Here is a 22029-nt window from a genome sequence, read left to right as displayed (position 1 = left end):
ATTTTTTCTTATTTCTGTACATCGAGTAAAATTTTCAAAGCGCTCGATGTTTGGATTATATTATTTAAACAAACGTATATCGCAGCTTTGTGTGTATTGAAAACGACGTCTATTGTTAGTCGTGGCCCCAACATCTTACACGAAAGTTTTGGTTTGCTGTTGGAAGGAGAGTGCCAATTGTTCAACAATGACATTTTGGTCGGCGTGAAAAATTCGGCCATAGACAACAAACGCACTGTACCGGAGAAACTAGTATTTTGTTTTCTTCTTAACAGTCGAAACAAGGGTCTGGTTTTTATCATATTTTATGTTATTACAAATCAGAACTTACTATACGCGAGTAAAATGTATAGTGATAATAAAAACACGATTTGATCGATTGTATATAGAAGCTTTAACATTGTGTGGCGCCGCTGATAGTTTAAAAATCGATAAAAATTAAAAATCATTTTAAGGACTCGATATATTATAATAATACAAAATGACAATAGGTAAAGTACGTCAGTAACATAATATCTATGTCTTAGGTACAATAATACTGTATACGGTCCACTAAATAGAGCATCGTTCCTTTTTTGTGCAGCATTTGTACATCGACTTAATGTGTGCCTATACGATATTGAGATTATATTATTATTATAACAATTTTTTAACAAGTTAGCGCATAAATTATGTTTGTGTATTGGAGTAGGTAATTCTGTTATAAATAACACTATATCTAAATTTCTCATAAGGAATGTATTAATTACCTTACCGTAAAGGTAAATGGAATTCATATTATCTCGTCTCTGTGAATATTATGTAAATACCACAGTATTCTGTCGAGTTCTTTTCCTCTGTGAAATTCCTAAAGCCTTGGTAAATATAATGTCGTATAGCACGGACTCAATGATAATATAAAATTGGAATGGAGAAAATTTATATTTTCTCTAAAATGGTTGCATTATAAACGGCAATTTAACCGTATACTAATTTGTAAAAAATGTCAAACGATAATAATTAATATAGGTACCTACCTACTACGACCAGCTATTTGTTGTAATAATACTTAATTTAAAACCACCACCGAGAATTGTTCGAAGTTTTCTACAATACGTGTATACATACAAAATGTGAGTGTGTAACATGTTTCTGTAACTCTATACGCAGTACGCACAATGTATTTATATATATATATGTATACAATGTCACGCAAAGATAGTGTCTACAATATTTTCTCGTACAATTTCCATTTTCGAGACGCGTATGATTAGTAGCCATCGGCGTTGAATGTATGAATATAATAACTGTATCTAAATTGAGTCTATATTTTGGATTGGAATTGTGAAGAAAACTTTATTTCGGTCTTCTTCTTCGGTTCTCGGAACGAGTCAACGCGAACTTGAATTCACATGACATGTATTATAATATTATAATACATACAGAGTGATTCACCTCTTTTTCTTCAATAATGCAGTTATTCGAAATCTAATTTTCTGAATTCTTAAATGATAATATACTTCAAGACCATTTTATTATTTTTAAATTCTTGAGATTTTTTTGTACTACTTAAGGATATTGTATTGCGGAGATACATACGCTTCTGTTATTCAAATGAGAATCTTTTCTTTTTCCACTTTTAATTATTTAGTAGATAATTTTTTTGAACATTTTGACTATCAGGATCGATATTTTAACGAGTAAGCTTTTAGTTATTGCACTTTGTTTACTAATAAAATGTATATTAATCTAAGAACTAAAGGATAATAGGATAATGATTTAAAGTAAAATATGGGATTTATGATTTTAAAAACAGAAGCTTATATCACCCCAGCACTTTCCATAATATATAGTACGAACAAATTCAACAATTTTAAAAATATTATAGTCTTTGAGTAAGCACCTATAAATTTAAATATTTCAAAAATCATAATTTGAATAAATTCGTTATTAAAGGAAAAAAATATGGGAGAGACCATGGTCGGTGAGTAACCCTGTATAGGCTATTATAGTACCGACTACCAAAGTATACGAATTCTCTAAAATCAACAGACTATAGGTATAATATAACATACCTATCTATATATAATATATATATATTATGTGTTATAAATTATAATATTTCTGATGCAGCTATATATAATAAGAACACTCGCGTCGTCGTCATACCGATATACAAGTTACGCGGTGTCGATGTAAAGTTAAGTTTTTTTTTTTTTATAAACATACGTAGAATAATAAATCCCGTTGGATCCATTATGGAAATGCTGTAGCAGAAGGGACATAACCTGCAGGCATAAATCGTACAATAGAAAAAAAAAAACAACCGAAGTCGGGTTGGGAAAAAAACCTAACACTTTCGCATAAACATCAAGCTATATACGTTTTCGGCGTTTTGTTATGTCATGTTTTTTTTAATACATAAATATTTTCTTAGCCAAAAATATCTTTTAGACCTTTTCGGTAGGGTAGGGCCGTTCGGTTGGGGAAAAAAATAGTTTATATTATTATATATGTTTGGACGAAATTGTTGAAATCGGAGAGAGATAATCGCACCAGATCTATAGTAATAATAACAGTATAGACCGGAAGCGTTACAAACGGCCGAAAAGCAACAGATATTATTGCAATGAATTTAAATGCGTTTGTAAATATTTTACAATATAATGAATACGAAATGTCTAGCAAAACGAATTGCAAAAGGCTCGCAACTGGACACGGTATCTAAAGAAATATACCAGTGGACAAAACTAGAATAAAAATATAATAAATATTAGATGGGTTTAAAACTACTACACTATAATTTTCAAAACAGTCGCCCGTCGTTCGCCTTACATAAACGTCAGAATCTATACAGTTACCTATAATTTATAATAAAAGCAAACAACGTAAATATAATTGAGTAACTGATATAATAATATTATGTTATTCTTCGATAATAATTATTAAGACATTCGCAAAAAATTCCATTGTGTACGGAAATAACTTGAAATCAATAATAATATTGTTTTGGAATTATGGCGTGTCTATAACAATATGAGACAGAGATCAACCCGACGTTGATCAAAACTGTCACGATCAGCAAATCCTAATCTGAAATTGTGTTCAACATTTTTTAATAATATTATTGCAATGAGTATATATTACAGGGTCAGAGTGTATCTATATTATACGATTTTTCTAAGAAAATTTGATATTATAAACGCGAAAGATGGGTCGACAGACATTGTGTAGTGATTTTTAAACGGAATTTAAATAACTAGTTCAATGGAATTTAACGTAATTTGCGGTAGTGACAACCTAACATATCGTGAATGTATTCAAATCTAAAGGTTTAAGTTTTTCGATTTTGTTTAATTTCCAATATTATAGTATAAAAACTCTTAAAATTGAGTGTTTGATTTTCAATCCATGAACATATATTTGTTATTATTTTCTACACAACAATACAATGATAAAGGTAATGTCAAATGATAATAAAAATAAATACCATAAAAGAGGATTAATTTCAGAAGAAAATATTACTTTTTAGGTAGGTTCTTATCAAATTTATTAGTTATGGTCTGTTTTCATTAAAAGTTGGTATTTATGAACTACGAGTACTTGACCCATATTAAACTTTTAATTTATTTTCTATTCCGATAAATCATTATTAATTGGATAATATCTCGGAAAACACATAATCGTCAAAAGAAGTACTGGAGGTAGTAACTGTACAAATAAATTTCTTGTCTGTATGCGATAAGTAGTACATTTAATAGTATTATAAATTAAATAAACAAATAATAATATAAATAAATATTTATTATCATTAGTAACAGTTCTTGGTATAACTATCGTTGAAACTCGTGTTTTAATAATCTCAAATAGTTATTACGATATTATGTACATATAATTATAGCTGTCGGATGTATCAGTAATAAGCTACACATCCAACAAATTTCAAACTCAACTTGTTATTGAAAATCAGATTAATTTTTTTCTCAAATTTAGGAATGCAAAATCGTTATCCAATAATAGTTAATTTCAAATATAAATCGTTAGTACTTACCATAATTACATATAAGAACTTTATAAAACTTGTTAAGACTTATTAAAACACATTGTTATACCTAGCTATGTTACTAATATTATTATAATATGTATTTTGAAATTTCTAATTTCTCAATTTCTAAATCCTTTTGCATATTACAATAACAGTTTTAACCATTTCAACCTTTTTTTTAATAATTATTATAGCTATTATAAGTCCGCGCACTATAGTTTATGTATTAAATTAATATTTTTGGTAAATTTTGTTTTAAAACAATGCCAGATTTATAAATGGTCAATGCCATAGTATATGAATTCCATTGTGTTATTATTATAATAATTATTTTTTGTAACAATTTCAATTAAATGTTATCGAGTTTTTCTATGGAATTTATTTAATTCACTACAAGTAAAGACAGTGGCAGTACAGAACCAATTTAATAATAACGTGAATCGTTTACTTAATAATTAAAAACCAAAATTGTAATTTTATACTTAACATATTATTACTATAGTCCAGACATGTTAAAATAGACAATGCAATGGAATAATTTCTATTCTAGTTTAGGTTACGTCTTATTTACTGTCCGTTGTGTATATTTTAAGTTTGGGCTTATACTTAATATAATGCTCAGTATCATGTACAGTTTTTATTTTTTTTAACATTTCAATACAAAAATATTTTTCATGATACGAAAACTATATTTTTACAAAAACCAAATTCTATACTATTTTTCTAGCCTTCTAAAATATTATATTATTAATATTTAGTGCGTTTTCGAACGTTAGTGTTGGCGTACATCGGCTGTGTTTCTGAAAAAACACACATAAAAGTTAGTTTGGTTGCCTACATTGATTCCGTGTGCGGTGTGCACAAACACTAAAATATCACAATGATATTATTATAACATTTTTATTGTTGGTAAAAACCACGTTTTTCGTCATTTCCGAACAGAAATTGATATTTGAAACGCTGAATGTGTCATGACAGTTTTTATTTAAAATACTATTACGATACTATTATTTTTCTGTCATTGTTTTACTCGTGCACCGAGGCTTAAGCCAGCAAAATATTTTTCGTTAAAAACGCCCAAAATTATTGTGTCGGACGTATTGTGTACTTATATGTTCATGTATAATAATATAGTAATACGATTTTGCTGCCCGTTGGTCGTATACTGTCTAATTTCATACGTTGTCGCCAAAACGTTACAGCTGACGTCGAGACCAATTTCTATTCATTTAGAACGACTTGTTTTCACTTGTGTTTTAAATTTTACCAAATACGATTTCCGGCGTTGTTGGTTTTCGAACACATAATATATATTGATAAGACGGCAGATTTCGTTCAGTTTAATATTTATTTATTTATTCGATAAAAACTGTGAAGCCACAAACACCAATTCAATGTCATTGGATAACATAATATATATTATTTTGTTATAATAAAAATTACCAATGATGAAAAACTAAACCCAAAATATCAGCATTTTTTTTTTCAACCAATTCCTATGGAAAAAAATCCACAACAATGTGCCTATAAGGCCTTATAATGTAATTCATTTTTTTATTTAGTATATGGTTGTAAATGTTAACAATATGAAACACGTTCCCTTTTTAATATACGAAACGTTCAAATAATATATATTTTTCGAATAATGGGTTTCTTTTTTTTCATATGATATATCCCGATGCTTTTCATGTAAAAATGATGTATTTTCCTTTTTTTTGTGTGACAATCATTGACCGGAAAAACCGTACAGATGATAATTTAGTAGCTGTATAATTTAATTGAAGCGATTTCCAAACTTTTTCTTTAGTTATACACATGCGTGTGTTTTATTTCATTTAGTGCGTTTCATTTTACTAAGCAAATCTTAATGCGATAAGTTTTTCAATTTATTTACAATATCTGTATACAATTTAATAAATATTGGTTATGAAAAAAAAAAAAAATGATAATACTACTTTTAAACCCAAAATGTGAAAAATATATTTAAATCGTTTATCGTTTTATTTTAATAATAATTTAAGATAATACGCAGTGCGAATTATTTATTTGCAGTTGGCTCTATTAATGGTTTTTTTATCTCTTTCACAACCGTTGAACAAAAAATGAGTTTCATTTCAGCTTGAGACACTTAAGTGGACACAAAATATGATAAATTAAAGTGGTACCTAAAATCATCGATATTATCGAATATTTTTCACTAAATCATCGATCAAAACTATCACAGCACTTTGAACTTGAAATTGATTTTGTTCGATGGTAATTAATTGAAGGAATATTAGAAAAAAATTAATGCGATTTAATGATTTAGTGTAGGTATACTCATAATATATAATATGGGTTACTCGTATTTGTAGTTTTTTCAAACGTTTCAATCTTTTCGAAGTAGTGTTGCTTCATCCACGTCATTCAGTCAATTTTGTATGTTCAAATCAAACAATTTACTTAAGATTTTTAATTTTATAGATTTTAAATTGTAAATTTCATTCGTTTTTAATGAAAAATAAACGTTTTAATCTTACCTACTTATGTTTAAATTTGAAAATCGTATTCGCTATATTATTTGCGTTACAATACGAGCAATATTACTATGTCGCTTAGACATTCAGTGAAATATGTCAAAAATATTTTCCTTATTTTTTTGTTACTCTATTATAATCTAGGCACCCACGTAAACATATATATAGTCGCAACTGAACCCGCGTATTATCCAAATCGTTTTGTTTGAATGAAAATATGATTTATCTGGCTTTTAAGCTGTAAATAATAACACGACACTGTCTTCGGTGAGCGAAGCGAGACGAGTGATGCTAAATAATCGTCAGTGCCAAAATACCACCAACACTATATTTTATCGTCTGCGCGATGTGCAGAGGTGCGAAAGAAGCGTGACGGCTGTGCAACGCCCAATCATCGTTTCTGTGCGCTATTATTTTCGTTCAAGTGCATATTATTATACTATAGCTAGGTAGGTATATGTGTATAACTCACTGCGATAATAATATTGCTGCAGTAATTTTAGTAAATTATTTTTTTACAAAAAAAAAAAAAGCCACGCTACAGTATCAACGCGATACCATGTAATATATTTTTCTTCCTCCGCAGAGCAATAATTATTATAAATATATATACATAAGGAGGTACTGTCGTCGGACATTTTTTTTATTTGCTGTGCAGTGCACTGCAGCTGTAGTTGCAGTAGTTGTAGTCGTTTGCTGCAATCAAATTCATAGTAGCAATAATAATAATAATAATATGTACCTATCAGCTTCGAATACAACAGATACTACTCGCGTCGGTAGAATCGATTGGTTTTAACAGAAATCTAATTCCCCGGAGTGACTATTACAACACAATTCGTCAATATTGACAAGTGCGTTTACTCAAAATGTTTGTTAATATTATAATTATTACGTCGGAAGAAATCATGTTTTTCTTGACGAAAATTGTCTATAGATACCTAACAGTTGTAGTTGTATAGTCATCGCAGTTGAGTAGTTTTACACTGCTTATATTACTATAGTTAAATAGAATCACATACCTACCTATATAATACCCACTGTATTTATTTTGATTGAAGTAATTGGTTTAAAACGTTTTATTCAAGTCTATCGAGTCCTACTAACTACATATACTCTGTATATAATACAGACGTTTCCTTTTTTTTATTTTCTATGCTCGCCAGTCGGGCCCGTTCACGGTTATATGGCTTTATTTTTCCACAAACGACGAAGGTCAAGTGAAATATGCTACGATATGGTAATATACACTATTAAAAAAATAAACGTTATGTCGTTATATATATCGCTGTACCACTGCAGCTTGAAACTGATACTCGCGATAATAGTGTATTGTATAATTGTTTTGACAATGCCTTAGGTGCCTATAATTTCATGTCGTGTACTCTCGTGTACCAATATAAGTCCTTACAAGGCGGCGCGGTTTAACTCGGAATGGAAAAAAAATTACTAACGTTTGGCTATGTTCGAGAAAGATTTATATGAAATTGTTCGTGTTAATTTTTTTTTTATTTTTGAAACGCGTTATATACGATTAAACGGCATACGCGTTGTAACACAACAGTGCGTTGTCGAATGTCGTTTTTCGTGTTTGTATATTATTATGTCCATAACCATTATATCACCATAGAATTTCCGAGGCTCATAAACACGATGCGAGGTTAATTCAAAGTTATTTCAAAACAGTCGGTCATGTCAAATGTATATAAGTACTTTACCGTAGGTATATATACTAGTACGTTTGTACAGTGTTCGTGGTACACACATCACAATAAAACTCGAATAAAAAATAATGTTAGGTAAAGAAAGTATTAAAGTTACGTGAGGTGCAGAGAGATAGGGGCATTAATAAAGAAAAATCATTTTCAGTAAAGTAATTTGTTGTATTTTCATAGGAATGCACTGTGTGTATACGTCATCGTCGTGTGTAATATATTTTACCGCTTGTGGTCTGAAAAGCAATAATCTCGTAAGTCGTAATACGATTCTGTTTTCTCCGCGGAAGGGTGAGAGCGGCGGTAGAGGAAACGGAAAGAGTGAGAGAGAGGGAGGGAGAGAGGGAGAGAAAGAGAGAGAGAGAGAGAGAGAGAGAGAGAGAGATAATAACGTCGAGAGGCCAAACTATATATGTTATATCACAAGCATGGAACGCTGCAGCAGGGACCGCCACCACAGACCAAAATGTAATTACGTGATAGGATTTTTGTATGGGATTATTATTATTATGCATCGATAAGGACGAAAAAGAGGAACGGCCGAGGGGAGCGGCCGCGGCGGAAAACTGGCTGGCTGAGCCCTAACCATATAATACGAGTACGCTACATATATATATATATATATATATATAATACATATTATATTATATATATACTATTTGTGGGTCGCCGTACAATAAACTTGAGATAATCGCCGTCGTCGAACGATAGACGACGACGGATCTATCTCCCCGCGTACGGAAAAGAGACACGGAGCGGGCAACGGCGAGACGTCGAGGCGGCGCGAAAGAGACGCGACCGCGCGCGGAGAAAACAAAATAAACTCGGCTTTTCCGAGTGCACCAAACCACCGCTACAAGTATATACAAAAGGTTTATAGTATTATACGTATCGTGCAGCGTTCTATATAATAATATATACGGACGGACACATAACGCTATCCGATCCGCGTGCGTATATAGGGGTGATTGCAGCAGGTTTTCCAGCGGGTGCGCTGGGCGTGGTCACCCGAACCGCCGCCGTGGCCCTTCGAAAGGATATTATTATTATATTATATTATTATCCTGCCGACGGGAGAAAAATTTGATTACGCCGAAATCGCGTGGTCGTCGGACATCCAGATGCGGACCGGACGGTATGACGTGTCATCGCGCGACAGTGCCAATATTAGTCCTCAGTCCTTATACTACCTATATAATATTATATAGTGCCCTTGTACAACAGTCATATACATAATATACGTAAACGCGGTTACTATACAATATCCGGGCCTGCAGCACCGTCGTCGTTCGATCGTGATAATAGTATACTATCATCGTAATATGATATTGTTGCGATGATCACTTACTGCGTGATGAGTGGTCGGTTTGACAGCCTGGCGCGTTATTTTCCTATTCGATTTTCGTACTTGAAAATTAACAACGTTTTCATCGAGTTTCAACAAGTACTTCCTCCGATATTATATAATATCATTTTTTACAAAATATACAAATATATTATTGCGATTTATTTTAAATAGGTTTTTTTTTTTTAACTTTTAGCACATCGAGTGCCCACATAATTTTAGCAGAATATCCCTTTCCATTGTACTTTGTTCAGTTGCGCTTTAAAATAATAATATGATTGATAGTTGATAATAATATGCTTTAATCTAAATTATTAAAAAAATATTCTGTTTCTTATTAAGAAATTAAAAATATAGATTATCATTGAGAAGTAGTAGGTGCATATTAAGCCACTGCCTAGCTACGATAAAAAAAAATCTATTATATTATTATAATATTAAAATAAATGTAGTGTTATAATTACTTTGAATTACAAAAGATTTTTTTTATTTCCTTCGGGAAAATTAGTATAGCCACAATGGATCGCCCTTCAATATACTTAGGTACTGCTGAACGATATACGATGAGCTTTCTACCGGTGGCGTGTATTTATACCGCACAACCGCGACCTGGTTAAAGCCATACTGTTTTGCGGAATAATAATAATCGTATAGATGATGATGATGATGATGATAATAAATTATAATATTATGTGACTATTGTGGAGTCGATGGCTTATTGTTTGAGATAATGTACAATAATAATAATTGTAGTAATAATATTATCTATTATCATTACAACTCGATAATATTATCACATTATCACGTGACGTATAGTATAATATTATTTAATAATATTAAAACCAGGGACTGGAACCTTACCAAAAAGAACCAGTTTTGGAACCGGAACCCTTTGAATATTGGGAACCAAAACTATAACTTATTTAAAATTTTAAAAACCAGAACCTTACCGGAACCCCTTTTTAAATTAATTTAGAAACCGGAACCCTACTTTTACTTTACAAATACTTTTACATAAGTATAAAACCAAAACGGGTATCAAATCTTTAATCTTTTTATTTTTAAAAACCGAAAAGAAACCGAATCATAAATTTTAGTTTTCCTGGGAACCGAACCGAAACCGAAATTTTAGTTTTTCTGGTAACCAAATAGGAACCGTAAAAATCATCAAGGTTCCAGCCCCTGATTAAAACGTTATATTTCGGGCAGATATTTTATCCGTCGGAATCACATATGTTTGCACGATAATAATCTGTTATAATAATATTATAATGATAATGATAATAATAATAATAATATATGATATTCTTTCGGCTATAGCGTTCCACTATTTTCATACTACGTAGTACGAACCCGACAGCGTGCCGGTATCAATAATTAAACGTTCGGCATTTTTATTGACAGCAAATTATCATGAATCATTTATAATCGGCGAACGAATAAAACACCCTGACGGCTAAACGTACCGTCCTATATACTCGACTCCAACGTGTGTTCGAAACGTTTCGGTCGCTGAATAATGTCTGTTTAACAATTAGTATCTATATTTAAATTTAATTTCCGCTAGTCGTCCGCAATCGTTTACGCGACGATAAATAATGAACTCGTCCCACCGATAAATACGCGATTGAACGCATAGGTAAATAATGGGGAGGAAAAAAAATGAAAAAAAAAACCAAAACGCTAACACATCATGCGCCGCATGCTCGCGGGCGCCAGACGCATTCGGACCGAACAATAATAGAATAATTGTAATTATCGACTTCTCGATGTAGGTAATAATTTATTATATTATATATTACGAGAGCGTTGTGCCGTTTCATCTTGGTCATAAAACACGTTCTATCTGTACCCAGGCGCGTAGTTTGACATTTTTAATTTTTTTTTTTTTTTTTCAGGGGAGGAGGATGTTTTTATTTTATATTAAAATATAAATTGTGGGGGTCTTTGCATACTCTATTGAAGCCATCAGTCTTCATATATTATCAGGTAAATAATATAATATGAAATAGAACCATAAAATATTTTGTAGAAATGTAAAGCACATAATATTATAACAAGTATATTTTTTTGAATAAATACGATTGGAGGGGGGGGGGTTGATTCAAAATCCAAAACACCCCTACGACTATGCCAATGTGGCTGTAGTATAAAGTACGTATATAGAATTACCGGTCGGCAAGCGGCGGCTCTCCGGACGGTATTTTAATAATATACGTTAATAATAATTTGATAAACTCATCATCATAGACGCGTGCGTGTACCTATACGTATATATATATATATATATATATCCATTATATTATTATATAGACACGCGGTATATCGTCGTCGCCGACTTGCATACTAATCTTGAGTTGAATAATACAGATAGGCACCTACCAATATAATATTATTATGTTCAACTTCGTCGTAATAAAACATAAAAGGACGCATCAAATGCATTAACATAAACGTGTGCGCGTCTCCGATAACCACTTTCAACTGCACTTTGTCAGTAGACGGGTACTTGGTGTATTATACGCGCAAACCCCGCACCCCCTTGTGCGCACACGAAGGGGTTGGTGTGGTAGCCAGATTACCCCCCTTTCCCAATTACCTCTTTTTTTTTTCTTTCTCCTTCTGTCATATTTTTATAATAAGCACTACTTAATTGTATCATAACAATAATAATTACAGAATAATAATTATGGCTCGTTGCATATTATAATGATATTACCGCACAGTACTGCGTATATACAAAATTAAAAATATAGTTTATATTTATTCATAATATTAAATTACTTGTAAAATAAACTTTCCATAACTCAACTACCTACGCTGCTTTGTTCGCTTCGATACTCGCATTTATAATTCGAAGCTGCGTCGTGTTTTTCTATTCAAACATCGAATTTCAAAGTAGAAATGAGATTGGTTTGGTTTTGAATTATTATGGTTTGAGTGTTAATAGACTTGCGAGTTCCATCAGACACACGCGACGTGTATCGCATATGTTGCGTGCACAAACATTGTGGTTGGCATTCTCAGAAATCAAACAAATAGGTTTTCGTATAGTTTGTGCAGTGTTTTTTAGTAGAGTTATTTTTCGTAAACTTTAATGACAAAATAATAATAATATGTGGTACAACAGCTGAATTCGAGCTAGTGTTAAATTAATATAATATATATTTTAAAATATTAAATTCGTCGTTATCTGCGCTAGTCCACCCATACCTTTAATAATATTGTAAGGACATAATTTTTTTTAATCATCGATCCCCCTCCCCCACCTGAAAATTTCCTCTGCACAGCTACGACCGCGGTAGGTATATATATGACAATAATAATATATTATTATTATCATCGACGTCGTCGTCCGACCGCTGTAGCCACAGCTGCCGTTGTTGGCAGCGGACAGCTACTTTTCAGTCTGCGCCCGTATACCAGGTATACGTTAAATACCGCCGCGGTCGCGTCTCCATCTCGCAGGTGGGCCTGACAACCGAACACGACTATGGACATATTTTATGCGTTTTACATACCACCATCGTCTCGGACCGTGCGTATATATTATCATATTATAATATTATTAATATGTCGCGTGTGTTGTAGTAGTAGTGCCGACCGAGCCAACATGCGCATTACAATATTATAGGACGCGTGGCGTCATATTATTTTTATTATTATAAATACAAATTTCGTAGATTAACCCGGTCCCCTGTGAATAATATTAATACGAACGGGCCAACGCGTAAACTCGTATTATAAGCGCACATCAACAATACTGTTTGGGTATACCTACGATGATAATATTATATATGAAAGAGGTGGCCCACCTGTACATAAATCAGTGCCCATAACCGTTCCGCGAGCACGGCCGCCGCGGGGGGGCGCTCGGTTTTTTGATATTTTACAGGAGCTATTAATCAAACGATACCGAGGCGTATCCTTTAAGGACGCGCGCGTTTTCTTCACGACGATGCGTATACGCGCCGCGGTCGCCGCCGCCCACCGCCCGGTCGCCGGACGAAAATGATTACTGAATCCACAGAGATGACAAATTGCCAGTGGGAAGTGCACGTATAATGTGTGTGTGCGTGTGTGTGTGTATCGTATGGTATGGTATTGTAACACACCAGTGGATGTTATATTGTCGTCGAGAACCAGCTCAGGCTGTGTGTGTGTGTGTTGTCAGGGGAGGGGGGTGGGTGGGTCGGAGATGATTGTATCATGTTAATGCGACGGCATTATAATAATACGTCGTTGTGTCCCTCGTATTATATACCTGTATCTATATATATATCACATACGCGCAGGTGGAAATATAAATATATAAATGAAAAGAACGCGGCGTGAACTATGAATAAAAAAAAAATTAAATAGTTATAATAATAATAACTACCAAAATGCATTTAAATAACATTTATTCACGTCCGCAGTATACAAACGCATACAAACACGTAAATAAGCGTGAAACGGACGTCTGTATACAAATGTCTAAATATTATAGTGACTGGTCGTCGAAACGATGACAAATCGGCGTGTATTTAAACGGTTTTTTTTGTTTTGTCTTCGTTGTCTTGAGATTATTATAACATACATATAGGTACTATATAGGTACTATCGGCAAGAAGATATCATTATCCACGATGTGTATACGCGAGTTGACTCGATATCGATACAAATACCCGCTGGACCTCTGCGAATGTAGATTTTTTTTAATTAATTAAACAGAAAAAAAGGTGTTTTTTTTTTATAATTATTATAATTTTTATGGCAAATATCATTCTATTACCACTACTCTACGACATCCACAACCAGTTTTTTTAAATTCTATATTTTTTCGTAACTATCATACCATACACATGATTTTATGCTTTTTAGGTAAAAACTATCACAGTGTTACAAATCGGGATGAGTAAACGACAAGATTATTATCCAATAAGTGATAGTACGAATTTTCGTCACGGAGAACTGTAAAATAGTGAAGATTTCTTCAGTAATAGTTATCACTGAGTCGGGAAAATAATTTTAAAAGAGATTTCGTCAGTGAATCAAGAGGTAATCAACTTGATTATTTTATCATATTTGAATATTTATATTTTGTCAAAAAAATATTACATTTTTTTTTTCTACTTGAAATGTTTAAGCAAAACCAACATTTTAAAATAAAGCGTTGAAGTTCAATTCTGGAACAATTATTGGCCGTCCCGAAATATTTTATTGGGACTCTGCACCTGGAAATATGCCAACCGTACCATATAACGAGCATAGAGTGAGTCCAGTTTTAAAAATTGTTCAATTTTAATTGAACGATAGTGTGTTCATAAACTTATAGCTGATATTTTTGGTAAATCCTAATATCCATATATTATAATTATAACAATAATTCGTAATTTTATTCATCGTGTAAGATAATGATTGTAGATTTATGGACATATATTTAATTTTAGATCAATCGAATAAAATTTAAATTTATGCACAATTTTAATTCAATCTTCTTATCAAACAACCAAAATATTTAAAACAATCAATTAAAAAAAAATAAATACATTCCTAAAGGACAATATCAGACATTTATGTCATGAATATGTCATATTTTAAAAATCAATCAAAATTAAATTTTTTATGTTTTCATCAAAAGAAAAAAAGAGTACAGATCACAATTATTTTAAAACGACCACATTATTGAAAATAACTTAATGTAACATTTTAAAATAAAGATCAAATTGTGTGCATAATTCGGCTAGATCACCCCTTCGTGGTGCACCCAGGGGAATGTAGCTTGTTTCAACTGGTACGGACATATTACAATGAACTGAGTAAGATAAAAATAATTTTCAGTTTGGAACGCATACACTACAGGTCATATATTTTTTACAGAAGCACTCTGAACATTATCCAGGTATCATAATTTTAGGACGCACTCGGAAGATCCCCCGTAGGACGATCTCCGAATACAACTACAATGATTGTGGGAAAACGGTATAGTAATGAATATTTCCCTACGGTAATAACCGTGACCACGGTAATGTGGCGTGTATAATATACCATCAGGTACGAGGCGAGTGCGTGCCATGCAACTATCAAATGAAAATAGATGGCTTCTAATGGATCACATATTGCAGGACGATTGGTTTGTATGTCGCGATATAAAAATATATACTTTTCCCGAATGAACTCGATAAATGCAAACGTAGTTCGTCTGGAGGGAATACAATTATATAATATTATATTATGTATATTATCATAAAAGGATCGATGATAACGATTAATACTATATATATTATTAAAAAAAACGAAATTCGGGTGGTGGACGCGCGGGTCGCCAACAAAAAACAAAAACTGAAAAAAAAAACGTTTAATCGCAAACGCACCAGTTATCGAAAGAGACAGCTGCTAGAGAAAAACGCGTTGATCGAATTTTTTTCTATGCGTTTTTCCCGTTCGGTTCCAAAAGTCGTTCGGTATAATACTATTAAAAGGAAAGTTATTATAATTATTCAGTCGTTCAGTTTTTCAAACAAGAAATTCCGTCTTAAACCATCTGTAAGTGAATTAGCTTCTATATTTGTATTTTATGTATTAAGTAATTATGATGGTTTTTAGACGATAAAAACTATGTACCTACGTTATTATTCACGAACGCTTGGCCACGTTTTATATTATGATACTATGTTACCATTAACTTGAGCGAAAAATAAATATAAAATTTAGGATAGAGGAAACGAAAAAATGTGTACTTTAATCTTCTTAATATGTTGAATTATATATGGTTTAGAAACTTGAGAGCAAACAATTAATATTTTATTTTTTCATTTATATTATTATATTTATATCCCATAAACATTGTCTGTACAGCTTACCGATGAAAGGTTTATCCGAGCCAACTACTTCGTTTCTAGTAGATACATCACACACACAAAAAAAAATAAAATAAAATACGGGCGCATTGGATTTTCGCAGAGTATTTGATATTTTCTCATTGAGCGCTTCGAACCCTTTGAATACGTTCCATCATCGTTAGATAATCGATTTTCATTCGCAGATAACTTAAAAGCATTTATTTGATGGAAATTACTGTGCGTCGTCATAAAGGAACGCAGCCGCCGCGTGTATGGAATAACGTTTTTACGTATTCTGTCGATGATAATATCGCCGTCTCTCTTTCCTGAGGGAACCAAAGGGTTCTCTTAGCTATGCAAACATATAAATAATAATAATACAAAAAAAAAACATGAGGTTGTGTAGTGTGTACACGATAGTAGATTAAATAGATGAAAGCGTATCGAGCTGAACATCATATTTTTGAATAAAAGTGTTTTTCATAAGTCGTTACTCATTAAGGTGGAAATAATACAATATTTATGTAGGTACTGCGTTGAGTGGTAGTAACTGATATAATATTGGCAGTTTACTTAAATATTCCAATATATATATCACTATATCAGAAATTTTACTGCTCAAGTTTTACATTTATATAAAAAACGAGTGAGGAATTTACGAAAGAAATAGAAATTATTATAGTATACCTGGGTACATAAAATGCGCAAGATTATATTTTACTATCATTATTCAATAATATAGTAATATTATAACCAATATCCAATTTTTCGATATTTTTCAGCCAATTTATATATCGATAATTTCCATTTTGTTAATAATAATTACACATATTATAGTACACGCGTGATGTAAGGTATTGTGTATATAAATTGATGTAATGATTATACGGAAGGCCAAACACAACTGATATTCAGAGACGATGTACATCGTACTCAAAAGCTATTCACTACAGTAAAAGGAAATAGATGAAACACGTTTATAACATCCATCCCTCTCCGTTAAAAGGGGTATTTTATCGGTTCACATCCCACTCTCTCTATCTAATCTCCAATACCGATTACGGCATATTATACAACATCAATTATTTTTATTATTATTACTGGGCTTGGCACATCTATACATATAGTTATAAAACTACATGGTTCAGATTTACGAACCCCTAAAAACCACTGTTAATAACAACAGATGGTATCATCTCATTTGCTTTTTGTGTATTAATTATTATGACTGTATCAAAACCTTTTCGATTTCGTAAACGACTTCCATAAAATCAAACCGTTTTTGTAGAGGGTTTCAAGAAAATAAATTGCATCGAAATATACGACGTGGTTGTTTTGGGGCATATACATCCGTTTATATATGAACATTTCATTTGGTAAAAGTCGGAAATTTATGATAATGGTAAATATACATGTTTTGATCGTCACGAAAAAAGTTTGTTTACATAGTCAGCTTTTAAAAAAATAATACTACACGTATAATTATAGGTATATTTGTCGAACAGATATATAAAAGTAGAAAAGGACACGTTCGAAGTATAAACAATGAATTGTGTAAAGAAACTTCAATAATACATGTGGTAGCCGATTCTCGAGGGACTACTACTGTCCACCACCTACACTCTTTAATATATATTTGAACCAAATAAATTATTAGAATACACACGGACAACTAGCAGTTTGTTTTGCAGACGATGCAGGATTGTTGTTAAAGGCCAGATCTGGGACGCAAAGTTCGGTATCGTTTACTATACATACCGGCTTGAGAAAAATCCCAAAATACCATACTTTCGTAAAAATAGTTTTAAAAAAACTACAAATATTAAGGTATAGAAATTTGACGTAATAATAAATGGAATGACCACATAAAACTTGTAACTTCAAAATTCTTAAAATAAAAAATGACATTTTGGCTTCTACAACATCAAAATATGTAGACATACATTCAACAAATTTATCGGATCATCGCATTACTTATTATGTTAATTAGAATAGATAATGTTTTAAATAATTATTGGTAAATTTAATTGTATAGCTTTAACATGAATTGTTGTAGTATTCAGCTACACGAGTTTACACATAATACTACATTAGGTATGTAATACCTATAATTAAAGAAATATAGAAAAAAATGTATCTATTTATTTATATTGACATTTTAAAGTTGTGCGAGAATAACGTTTTGTAGTTATTTATTAATTGTTTTACTTAATTCTTACCATGTATTTAACATTTATTTAATGGTTTTGTATTTCAAAACGTCAACTCTTACTCCTCACCTCCCCATAAACATATTCACTTGGATCCATTATCTTCTTGAAAAATAAATAAAAAATATTACAATATACTAATTTTAAAGTTTAACATTTTTAATTCTAATCGCTACATCAGTGCACTTATAATGAATAGCGATGTCTTGCGTTTATACCGATTACCGGGTATAATCATCTGAACATGCCACTGTAATGTATAATATTATGTAATATAATATATCCTACAGAAATGACTAACATTTCAGCATAATCTATCGTACAGAGAACACGAGAGTTCATTTCCACGCGATGTGTACGACTACAGACGAATGAGATATTATGTTCAGTTACACAATTTGTTTAATGGATTTAATGAGGGCGGCACAGTGAACATTAGCGATGGTATTGCGCCATACATATGGGGATCATCGCATGCCCAAAAACAATACATTAAACCGCAATAATATTTGATAAAAAAAAACCAAAAAAAGTAATAATAATATTGTATCATACATTTCACTTAATAATATTACAATAATAATAATATGCTTAAGTGTAGACGATATCGAGTTGTATAGTGATATATTCTAATAAGCCACACCGATATTGGCCCATCAATGGAGAGAGACGGAGTGAGAGAAAGAGAGAGAGAGAGAGAGAGAGAGAGAGAGAGAGAGAGAGTTTAACGAAAAACGCATTTGGCATTATATTTTGTTTGGCTTTTTTTGGCCGAAAAACGATTCAACGCAGTTTTGCCTTTTTTTTTCAACGAAGGTTATAGTCGCTATGGCGTGTCTGCCTATAATATACTGCTGCAGCCCAAGTGACCGACTATGTATACCATCGTCGTACCTATATACAGACGGCGATAATATAATAAGGGACGGGCAAAGCGCCGACACGGCGTTTTGTCACCGTCAACGGGCGGGTTCGTCGTCATCCTGCGAATGTGAGGATACACTGAATACTATATTTTATATTATTATTATTATTATTATTATTATTATTATTATTATTATCATTTTTATCTAATGTATACGCCGAACGTACCTAACTATGTATACATTATATGAAAAAGAAAACAAATCATTGCAAATAACAGCTACTACAACGGTCGACCGTGTTTTCGGTATACGGCGACAACTGCATTGCTTGTATAATGTATATATTTATTTTACAAATCGCTGTCCCGCACCGTTTGTCCGAATGAAACAAAAAAAAAAACCGAAAAACAAGAAAAAATACTAATGAAACTCGACTCGTGCAGGAGCACCACCCACCCCCCCCCCCACCATCGCACCGAAAACCATTCGGATATCATCGTAGCAGTATCCAACGCTTAAGGGTACCCTACCCTTGCTCAGAGCTCTTATGAGTATATATGTAGTATGTAGTATGTATGTATGTATATATGTGTATGTATAATGTATATATATATATATATATATATATATATAATGTGTATTTATATATATACATATATACCTCTATTGGTGATTAATCAAAAGCATCGCCATCTCTCCCTCCCTCCCAACCCATCGCAGCCTCCGAACCGGGGCATTTTATCAAAAGATTAATTATGCTGCCACAGTTAATGTTATACTATACCCGGCTATATACCCAAAAGCCTTTCCCCCGCGCCGTCCTATCGGGACGTTTATAGAATAACAATAATCCTCCCGCAAATTACTCCGGGCCGTTCGTCAAACCCGCGTGGATTAAATCAAATTAAAACGCCCATTAGTTATTTACTGAAAATACACAACTCGGGCGCGCGACCACTGTGCTCTCGGAAACACTTCGAGGCACGATGAGACATTTTCTGAACAAGACGTGGTAGAGCGGGTATAATTGTCATTATAATTTAGTACCTAGTTATTATAAGTTATAACATAGGTATAAGTAGGTATACCGTGGTAGTTTTGCGCAGGTATACCGCCCCGTTTCTGCGAATGTCAAATTCGTAGGTGATTCTTTTTTTTTTTTTATAAAAGACGCGTTTCCGAGTCGTCCGGAAAAACTCTTAAAGTTTCGCGGTTTATCCCATTTGTAGATTAAAAATCGAACACACGCAGACGTTACTTTAAACGAGTCGATTTTCTGTGTATTATAGCTATATATTATGTCGATCAAAAGTTACTGCGCGAGGGCAAACGTAAACTAAATTTTAATTAAATCTCCTCGCTACATCGTGTTTTAATAAACAGAGTTCAAATCAGAAATGCGTATCGATCGCAACGATTTTTCATTAAATTTTTCAAACACAATAAGACACCCTACTCATTGTCGACTGTTTGTCTAACTAAATTCCAACGTGTATAAGTAAATCGTAAATGAAAAATAAAAACAAATTTAACGGTCTCTAAATTGTTTGACTGTTATAATATTAATAATAAAATAGTTAATTAACATGATTTTGTTTTTTGGTTACAAAATTAAACTTTTTGTACCCTAAAATTGTTTGTAAGTATTTGTATGAGTATATAAACGAATCATCAAAAATGTATTGAGATTTACTAAATTTTAAATTGATTTATGATATAATTATACTATTAGGTATATTTTACAGTTTATAACATTTTTAAGGTAGATGAAATATTAATAAATATATATATATATATACAGTTCAATGTTTAAGACACATAAATACATATTGATATTTTATTTATATTCAAAAATACTTGTAATTATTATAGCCGCTTTTCAATAAATCGATTACTATTACGAATCTTTATGATGTATATAGTGTCATATATGATAGGTATATGCTTGTGTTTGTTTAATACAATATCAAACAAGTTTAAACTATTAAATTATTTTATTGTTTTTTTTAAAACTTTTATACAATAATAAAAATAATTGATGTACAACTTGTTTCCATTCATTTATTGAAAATAAGACCAATCGAAGTCATTTTTTATTTACTTTTTTTTTAACCACTGCGTTTTTAATATTAAACACATTTGGAAGGTTAATTTACAATGAAACTATACATACTACAATAAAATATAATTAATAGTAGCAACTTTTTTTTTCAAATTCTAGAAATGTTTACCGAAAATGTACAGTGGTTCTGTATACATAGTCACATAATTATGTGTAAGATGTTTGGTCCTTTGTTCCATCTCGGAAGACAGATGGGAAATTATAAAGACCGAACGTTTAATGTCTTTTTTCTCGCTTCCGACGGCCGTTTATGGACCAATAATCAATATAAAAGGACGATGCGTCGTGGCATTGACCAGCACCCGACGACGGATTGATTGTACGAATGAATCGCGTGAAAATAATTAATCGCAGCGATTTTCTACAGATTTGAACCGCCCACTCTGCAGTGCTTCCGGTGTCGGCCC

At 32.0% G+C, this 22029-nt stretch overlaps 1 protein-coding gene and 1 long non-coding RNA gene across 3 annotated transcripts in view; one reads left to right on the top strand and one right to left on the bottom strand.

The window, feature by feature from the left end:
• The window catches only part of LOC100159428 (neural cell adhesion molecule 1), a 181722-nt gene that overhangs the window by 41403 nt on the left and 118290 nt on the right, over window positions 1-22029 (bottom strand). The window lies entirely within an intron of this gene.
• LOC115033835 lies at window positions 15156-16838 on the top strand. Its single transcript, XR_003839159.1, has 2 exons — window positions 15156-15401; window positions 15463-16838. It is a non-coding gene; the product is annotated as an uncharacterized LOC115033835 (long non-coding RNA).

The sequence above is a fragment of the Acyrthosiphon pisum genome, chromosome X, assembly GCF_005508785.2.
Source record: "Acyrthosiphon pisum isolate AL4f chromosome X, pea_aphid_22Mar2018_4r6ur, whole genome shotgun sequence".
Classification (NCBI taxonomy): Eukaryota; Metazoa; Arthropoda; class Insecta; order Hemiptera; family Aphididae; genus Acyrthosiphon; species Acyrthosiphon pisum.
The sequence above is the reverse complement of the archived record's forward strand: the minus strand, read 5'-3'. Positions and strand labels throughout refer to the sequence as shown.